The 10,261-nt window shown below is 30.7% G+C and overlaps 1 pseudogene; it reads right to left on the minus strand.

Moving 5' to 3' along the window:
- Positions 1-231: 231 nt before the first annotated feature.
- Positions 232-6,535, minus strand: LOC149577286 (protein DETOXIFICATION 54 pseudogene; annotated as a pseudogene).
- Positions 6,536-10,261: the final 3,726 nt, after the last annotated feature.

A 10,261-nucleotide genomic window follows, 5' to 3' on the forward strand; every position in this document is an offset into this window, starting at 1 on the left:
AAGGGGCCTTTTATTTAATTAAAAGGGGACATGTTCTTTTAATCAAATAATGAACTTAGGATAGTATAGTAAAACTAAATGTTATAATCAAATTAATTGATTTTTAGAAATTTGGCCTAGGTAAATGATTAATTAATTTAGCCAAAATGCTGAGAAGTGGGCTAATAGTCTAGACAACCATTTTTAGGTGATTACAGTATGGATGCAGATTGAAGTTGCAACCACTACTACCTATGGATTAGGAAAATACCCTACCAAGAGTTTCATTATCACATACCACCACCATTCAAGATAGATGGAAAAATAATTGGGAAAAGCCAGTGAGAGAAGTAGCCACCATCCTCTACATGTGGTAGTGGACCATCTAGCCCATGTTATTTTGCAAACCCTAAAAAAATACAGATACCCAAGAAATATAATTACCATATTGAGGTTTTTTAGTACTACTACAATAGCCACCCTAGGCACACCCAAATCCAACACAAAGAATTGAATCACATTTAAAAGTACATAAAGCTCTACTGCCAATGCAGAACACCACATCATGGGTGCAGTAATGCTCTAAGAATGAAGGTACAAATTCAATGGTTGCAATAGGCTATTTGTAAGAGGAGGTCTGGCCAAGAGTAGAAACAATATGTATGAGCCACCCCTGTTATACTTGGGTCTTGCCCCAACAACAACATGATACTTTGCACATTCATAAAAAATAAACTAATTGGCTCACAGGCAATGAGAAAAATGAGTATGGTCCTTTGTAGGGAGAGTCCTATCAAAGGCCAATTTCTTAGACTTGAATGCTTGGTTGCACACTGGCTCCATCGCTAATGCTGACTCAAAAAGAATGGAGTACCTTGCGATATTGGTGAACCTAATTGAAAGAGCCCTTCCAACCAATTCTAGGCTTCCAAGCCTACCCAAACATAGAACATAGAACATTGCTCTGACATACACAACACAGTTCATGGTTGCTATAAGGAATGTGATCTTACTAATATTTTTCAATTCATTCACTACCTCTATAGCTGATGATATATTGCCAAGACTATCTAGTTGTGCTCTCCCTTAGAAGTGAAACCCATTTGTATAATCAAACTCGGACAAAAAAATACAAGATAAATTGATTAAAACAAGAAATTCAAAAATTGATATCACCTTTACAATACAATAAAACCCCTTAAGTTGAGATATGTGAGCAATCATAGACTTAAAAATAGAATCAAAGATTACTGAGATATCCCTACAGTGAGTAATGAAAATGATTTTGTCCTACAAAAAATAAGATTATTAACATAAAAATTAAACCCTTTGGAAGAGATATTTTCAATTTATGAAATTTAGATCTATAACCAACATTTCATTTAATTTAGTAATCAAGGGTTGGTAATAAAAAGTATAGGATGTCCTAGAATAATTAGAAAAAATAATGATTTGTGTTAAGCATGCCAACATAATAATTGAATAGAAAATAGCTTTGGGAAAAATGAGCTAAACAAGAATACTTATTTAGCTTTTGTGATATAGCTTAATTGGTAACTCCTAGTATTCAATGGGGGATCTCTTGAGAGGATTTTATATCAAATCCTTCAAATTAAGCACCATGTTTGAATATCATAGGTTTTATTCTTAGCTAAGGACACCAAAGTTTTTTAGCATCATTAACTAGGAATTGAAAAATGATAATTGAATGATTACTTAAATAGAGAAATGTTTCTTATAAAGAGATTATAAGACTATTTTTAGTCCCTATCTCTAAGGTGTGAACTAATGTTTTCAATGCTTTACATGGCATTAGTTTCCACATTGGGCTCTGTGCAAAGAACAAAAAATCAGTTATATACCAAGGTCTACATATTACTATTTATTAAACTCAATTTTGTGTTGCAAATTTCTAGTTTTCTCATTGGTTAATTTGATTTTTCTTTGGGATCTTTTTCAATTTCTCACAGAAAATTCAGCCTAAAATTTGTGGCAAGTGGTGGTAATGAGGGGATATCATGGCAGCAGGCAAGGAGACCTACCTAGAGTAATATACATGGATTTTGCATGTAGCTATTACATGGAGGGCAAGAGGAATAATAAATTTGCCTCTGCAATTTAAAACTTATAAACAAGTTTTTCCTTGCAAATTTCATGGCATTTGAATTGATCTTTGTTCCTCTCCATGAATAATTTTTTATTCATCTTTGTGTGTAGAGCTTGTTCAATCTAGAGGAGAACCATGAGATTTTGAGGTATAAAATTGAATGGGTATGTAGCCATTTTATTCAAAATTGTTCAATTGTTTATATAATAGAGCTCTTCTGGTAGAGGAGAATGTTTTTGAATATTGATATTTTATTTTATTTTTTATTTTTAGTTCATCTCCATTCCTACAAAGAAATAGGGCTAGATCTTGCAACTGGAATTTCCTCTACCGAGCTTAAATTTATCGATATATTCACTATAATTAATACTAATCCTACAAAGATTTGTAGATTATCTTTTAATATTAATGATCTAACCCCTATAGGGATTTGCATATTATCCTTTAAGAGTATTGATTGTGCTAGATTTATTTGTGGGTGAAACCTACCCCTCAACGCTTGCTTCTTTACTTTACAATTTGGTGCTAAATATGATATTACGTTTTAAAGTCAACTATTGTCAATTTGAATTGTTCTTGATGTCTAAATTAAAACTAAAATTTTTTTCAAGAAGAAATAAAAGGTGAAAAATTATAAGAGGAGATTAAAGGGGTTACTAAACATGCTCTCTTTCAAGCCTGTCAAAGACTACCCCATTTTGCACTCAAGTATAACTTTTAAATTTTAGTATCTTCATGAAAAGTCAAAATGAATCCTTTTGATGTGTTGACATTTTTGCTAAAACCGTAAGTGGCATTTTAAAATACATAGAGATTCATACTTATGAAGAATTGTAGAATCACATTTCTAAACATTTACATTCATGGAAAACTATTAAATGACATGTCTGAAGGTTTAGATTAATTGAGTGAAGCATTCTACTTGAATTTATATAATGAAAATTCTAGTATAGGCTGGCCAAGATCTCATTCCTATAATGTGCTTTACAGGTTATAGTATTACAAAGAAAGTTTGAAATTTCTAGTAATGCAAAAACAATGTATACTAAGGCATAAGTAAGCTAAACAATTTTATACCATTGGTTCCATTTTCATTTGCATTTCTTCTTATCATTTCCTATTGTCTTTGTAGTGTAAAACTTTAATGATTGTTATATTATTCTAAGATATTTCTGACAATAAAACCATAAAACCTACCTTAGTCATCTTTGCTAAAATACTAATATTTCTTCAAACTTGTAACTATGAATATGATTCCATGATAATTTGTCAAAATTATGAATTTATTATCATATTTAGGTTAATAATTGATGACATAATTTTGAAAATAATATATGGGGCATTTAGAGTTATGTTTACAAATATTTTCATGCTTCTCTTGGTAGTGATTTTAGTTGGAAGATTGAAATGATAAATGAATCTTCTTTGCACCACTTTTATCAAATTCATCTTGTCATTGAAATTATTAGCCACATGTGTTTCCTGGATAGAATACCCTCTATCTAGTCATTGAATCATCTCATGCATTTAAATAAGTTTTTGGAATTAAATCAAGCTTCATAAAACAATGAGATAGAAATAGTTTCATGTTTTGAGTTTAACTTGGGGATATTTGTTAATTTATTCTTTTAAGAATAAGTTTCCATGTAATTTCTTCTCAAATATGATAATGCACCAAAAAAATGGAATATTTATGTGAGCACTAGTATAGATGCCTTTTTTCTCCTAACAAATAGTTTCAATTAAAATGCAAGTCAATGATATGATCACATATTACACAAAATTATCAGCTAAAATAGTCTAAACATTAGAATGATAGATAAACCTAGTGTCAGAGTTGCTTCTTTATGTTCTACTTCTAGTAATTATTGTTGGTCTATATGACTATTTGTTCATATGAGTAGCAATGGATCACATTAAGGGCTATACTGAAACCAATAGTACTGTAACACATAAACCATCGATCTCCTATTTTGTATTTATTTTAAATGATCTTTTCATTTTAAATGCTTGGGGATTTTTGTTGTTTACTTCTAAGTTCCAATAAAACTTTCTTTGTATCTCCTCTTTCTACATACCATTGAAGTGTAAGAAAGGAATTCATCTATTAAAATATACGAAATATGTCTAGCTCCACCTGTATAGAGTTAACTAGCTCTAGTTTCTCTCTAATACAAGTTCCACTTTGGAACTTAGGGTTGTATTATTTAGTGCATTCTTCTATTTTAGTTACTTAATTAACACATCTTTTCCAATTTCTTACATTATCAAATACATTATCAAGTTGCAAACGAGATCATCAATAAACAAGTAATGGTGGAGTCAAAGACGATCCACTCAAATTTCTATTTCATGAGATGCTGTAATAAATAGATTTTCTTAGAGGCATTTCAAAATGAGATAAACATAGAAATGAATCCAAAATATTTTCCACCACTCCTATACTTAATACAAACACCATTCAAACTATGAATAGTGTTTTTGATCAGCTTCAATAGACAAAGGGCACAACATCCATCCATTTTCTAGTGCACCCCAACCTGACGTGTCACAAAATTATAGCCTTGGAAGAATTTGAGAAAGAAAATCCATTGCAAGCATATATGTGCAGATCATTATCACAGGTTATAGATATTGTTGCTACAAAAGTGAAAACTTTGGGAGTTGTGTAATAGTATATTTGCTATCAAATGAAGCATGAAATGTTGTACTTATCCTTTCTTCTATCAAACAATCTTAAACATGTAATAGGTATCCTCAACATTTAGAAACTTTCAATCTAATGCACTCAAAAAATCTAAATCCACTTAGAAACTGCCATCCTCCAACACATGTGTTAGTGTGAAAGTATTCAAGTATTCAAATAGTGTATGTGCCTATATCTAAAATGTGGAAAGATCAACTGAGAGACCACATTGAATACTATTTGGTTGTTTTTCTTGATGACATGCCATCATGAGACATAATGAGGGTTTCCATGTAGAATAGGTTTGAACAAACTCATTGGATAGGACCCTGCTACATTTAGATAAGCCTTCTTTATATGCGAATGTGAATTGTACAAAACTTATTATTTCTATTGTTAGCCAAAAAGCTCCAAATACTTGTGAAGTATTTTTTGGAGGTCATTAATTTTGTGATGGAATCATGGTTGAAATGGAAATTTTTTATTTATTTCAACCTGAATCAAAGTGATTGTGCACTCATATATATTTGAATCTATGATTATAAAAAGTCAGCATGAAAATATATTTGTTCCCTTCTCATGTTTATTAAGATTTGTCACAAGCATGTAAGCATATATTTTTCTTCTAAAGTCTTCTAAACTTTATGATGAGGCTACCTTTAAACATCCAAGTCAATATTTTCCCCATAGGAAGGGACTTAAGTAGCAACAATTCAACTCTTGTTAAAATAGAAATAGTTAAGAAGTGAAACAAAATAAAGTCTCTAAAAAAAAGTAAACTTACTTTAAACAACTAATATTTTCATATATGCAACTATATAGCTTTAATAATTTTAGAATGAGAGGGTCATTCCAAAATCTAAATTTATATAGGAAACACAATAGAATTTTATGGGTTCTAAACCATCTCCATAGAAAACTAGGTGACACTATGGTTTTTGATAACTGCTTGTGTTGAAAACAACATTAAGAGACACACAACAAATTTATCTTGTGCTCTTATCTCTTGCTTTCATTTGGCACATAATAGCGATAGGTATTAAAAGTTAAATTTAAATTTAAATTTTTAGAAATACTAAAATTTTACTTGTAACTTGATTTGCATTTCCCAAAAGAAAGTTATTGTGAGATGCATTGTTTGGAGTAGAAACAATAAAATGAGAACCAAGTAAAACTGTAAACATCTAATTCCTGAGCGACTGTACAAATACAACAACTACTACACCTAATTCAAAATTTGTAGCAATAAAATCTACAACATAATAACCATCAAGCTCTACCATAATCCACTCTATCACCTTATTGACCTATATTGCTTGTAATAGATGCAGCTATAATAGCAAAAAATCATTGACAATTCATATTTAATTTTCTATTTTGAATCTTCAATGACAAGATTGATGAACAATAACATGTTTGAGAAGAAAAATATGAAATATAAACTACATCAATCTAATAATTCACTATCAATGCCTTTGATAGATATACGGCATGTGCAGACACCTTTCACTACATTATATTGATAACAATGATGGTACTGAAAGTGAATTATTTTTTACTAATAGCTCACTTATTGTCAAATAAAATATCATCTCTATTTCTATACAAAGCATAAACTTTTATAAAACCATAGCCACAGATAATTTGATTTTCCATTGCTGATTTAAATGTTCTTCTCTTGAAATCTCTACCTTTCAATAAATTGTGCATGCTACATTCTTTTAGAATAGATCACCCAAGTTCTCTACCTTGTTTATACCCATATTAACTCAATCAATAATAACATATAATTCATATAAAAAACCATAAACAAACATCATAATAGAGTGAATTAAATGAGGTCATTTGTGGAAAACAAGTTTTTGGTCAATATTTGTAGTAGTTGGTAAAGATTTTTTGGGTGATATTTACTATATTACTTCTTGTTGTAAAGGAAATTAATCAAGAACACGTGGCAATAGTAGAAGAATGAATGATCACATTCAAGCCATGTTCTCTTTGGGAAAATATTAGTTCAAAGGAAGTGGATACCATAGAATTACTAGTTGAAAACGTGTCACATAGTGTTGTAATTTTATTAGACAAGCCACATAATAAATTTATTATAATAAGGCAAACAAGTCACATGTAAAGAATTTGTTAATGAAAACATTCTCTTGATCTTTATATTATGCATTAAAAAACATTACTATTCTTTAAAGGGTACTAACTCAATGGAAGAGTACCTACTTTACAAGTAGGAGGATGGTGGTTCTATTTCATTGTGCCCTAATATGATTAAATAAACTAGCAAATAAATTACCCAATAAGCTACCAAATATACTACCAAATCAACCACCAACTATACTACCAAATAACTACCAAATCAACTACCAAATCAACTACCAAATCAACTACCAAATCAACTACCAAATATACTATCAAATCAACTTCCAAACCAACTATGAAATATACTACCAAATAAACTACTGTTTAATAATAATTAACTACTACATAAACTACCAAATAAGTCACCAAATAAACTACCAAATAAACCACCAAATAAACTACTATTTAATAACACTCACAACCAAATCAATGACCATATTAATGATTAAAGTAGTTTAGTCATGAGTTTGGTTTCCAGATTAATGACTAGCAATAAAGTACCAATGGTCAAATGATCAAAACTGGTCATATATCTATAATTTTTACTAGTCTATTTAGCATATATTTTTGTTTTTGTACTAATGTGAATCTTTTTCTTATCATAACTCTAGATTATTTATTTCCAATGATTTTCTCAGGTGCATGGTGTCTTCTCACATACTTTTCTAGTACATGTTCTTTCCTTCTCTATTCTTCTATAGGTTCATCTTGAAAAAATACTTTCAAGTTCATTTTGTCTATCTTGTTTAGGTTTTTCTTGGTTGGCATGGTCTTCCTAATTTTCAACTTCTTCTATATGTACCTCAACACCATTTTGTTGTTGCTCAACACCTGTAGTTTGCTACTCGAAAACTTGATGATGCAACTCAACATTCACATTTTGTTGGTGATTGATAGTTGTGTTCTCTTGCTCTGGTAAGGTGCATGTAACACCTTCAATCACATATATGAATGTATTATAATCTTTAGGTTGTGTCTTGCATTTAACTTCATTTTTTTTGTATATTCATCAACTTTCACATTTGCACTTTTCACAACTCTGTTAATGTTAGAGTTCAAACACTTATAAGCTTTGCTCTTAGTGGAATATCCTAAAAAAATGCCTTCATCACTTTTAGCATTATGTTTTCCATTTCTATTATCCTTTAGTATATAACATTTTCTTCCAAAAAAATTAAAATACTTCACATTGGGTGCATATTCGTACCACAATTCAAAGGGTGTAACATTTGTACCTTTCTTGACTTGTAATTTGTTTAGAGTATAAACTATTGTACTCATATATTCTCTCCAATATTTCTGTGACACATTCTTCTCCACCATTAGGTGATCTAGCACAGTCCATGATTTATCTATTTCTTCTTTCATCTATTCCATTTTGGGGAGGGGTCCTAGCTGCTAACATCTACCTTTTGATTCCTCTATCAATGTAGAATATATTGAATTCACTATAGATGAATTCTCCACCTTTATCAGATCCTAAGAATTTTAGGATCTTACCTGTTTCCTTTTTAACTCAAGAAAAATACCAATTGAAAAATTGAAAAGCATCATATTTTTCTTTAAGAAATATCCCAATCATCATCCTAGAATAATCATCAACAAATAGAATGAAATATTTGTCTCCACAATAGCTTTGAACACCAATAGGTCCACAAAGGTTAGTATGGATCAATTCCAAAATATCATTAGATGAGTATGTCTTGCTCTTGAAACTAGACTTTTTCCTTTTCCCCAATTGACATTTCTTACACATAGCATTATCAGGTTTCTTCAGTTTTGGAAAATCTCTTACTCTTTTCATCTTACTAATGCTTACCAAATTATCAAAGTTCAAATGAAATAACCTCTTATGCCATAACCATATATCTTCATATTGTGCAAACAAATATGTCTCATTATATAGATCTAGATAGAACATATTACTTCTAGTTTGATCACCACTTCTAATTGATACACTAGTAACATCAAATATCTTGGCCTTCTTGTGATGGAATTCAACTCTATATACCAATTTGTTCAACTAATAAACACTCAGCAAGCTATAGTTAAGTCCTTCAGTCCAACAAACATTATCACACTTGATCTTATCAATCAATTTTATTGATCCTTTACCTTTCACAAGACATGGTGCATCATTACCAATTTTAACACAACTACCCTTGTATGGTTCCACGCTTTCAGATTTACTTTTATCACCAATCATATGATGTGAACAACCACCATCAATTATCCATATAACACCTTTAGTCACATATGAGATTAATTTAGTTTTCTCATCTTCATCAAAATCTTCTTTCATAGTAACATAGACAACTTCATCATTAATTTCAGATTCATCATTAGTTTCTTCTTCAATAATGTAAAAAGATTTCTTACATTTGTCTTTTTAGTCCTTGTTTCTCCTATTGTCTCAGTCATCTCTTTTGCCTATGTACTTGTTTTCCTTTCTTTCATCCTTGTATTCTCTATCAGGAAAGCTTGCAATAATATGATCAACTTTGTTACATGAAAAATAGATTATTGGAAGTTTACCTTTGTATTTTCCTCTACCTCTTGGAAGTCTTGTAGCCATTAGTGCTTCAAGCTCATCAAGTTCATCATTAGAAACATCATTGTCACTTTTTATAATGCCCCACCTAGAGATCTATTAGAATTATTTAGAGTAACTATGGGGGGGGGGGTGAATCAATTACTCAAGGTCTAATAAATTTTTTTCACTTATCCTAGTGAGCCCATAAAAAATTCATGCATCCAAGCTTATCATTCTAAACTTTCAGGTTACTGATAAATTAACATGCAACAATAAAACATGAAAGATCAACACATAACACAATGATTTACGTGGAAACCCAATTTGGGAAAAACCACTAATAACATGCTACCTTGTTTCTCACTCTTCTAAAGTGATGCCCTATGAAAGGCCTACCCTGTTAAAGGAAACAATACATACTGTTAAATGTGACCTAGTTAAGGGATTTCAATCACCCTGTTAGGAGTGAGCCTGGTTTAAGGACTTTAGAACATTCACTTGGAATGCCACCTTGTTAAAGGGTTCTCAAATGGCTATTAAACCAACCTTAGTCCAAAGGATTTTCCTTGACTGATACAATTACTAAAGAGTATTCAATAAGGGCTTTTAACCTAAAAAGACTTTGATTGTTGATATCAGATCACAATTTAGTTCAAAAATTTTCTTGGCTTTTAGTCTCTATAGTTCTGACAACTTGTTCCCTATTCAAGCTTCTATCTCCTTAAGCCTCTTGCTTGTACTAATGTAGTCACTCTAGTGGTCCTTTGACAAAGCAGAGCATTTGTACTCTATTCTCCTAGGTTTTCTC

The sequence above is a fragment of the Cupressus sempervirens genome, chromosome 1 (genome assembly GCF_028749045.1).
Source record: "Cupressus sempervirens isolate cs-2001-9-10 chromosome 1, ASM2874904v1, whole genome shotgun sequence".
Taxonomy (NCBI): Eukaryota; Viridiplantae; Streptophyta; class Pinopsida; order Cupressales; family Cupressaceae; genus Cupressus; species Cupressus sempervirens.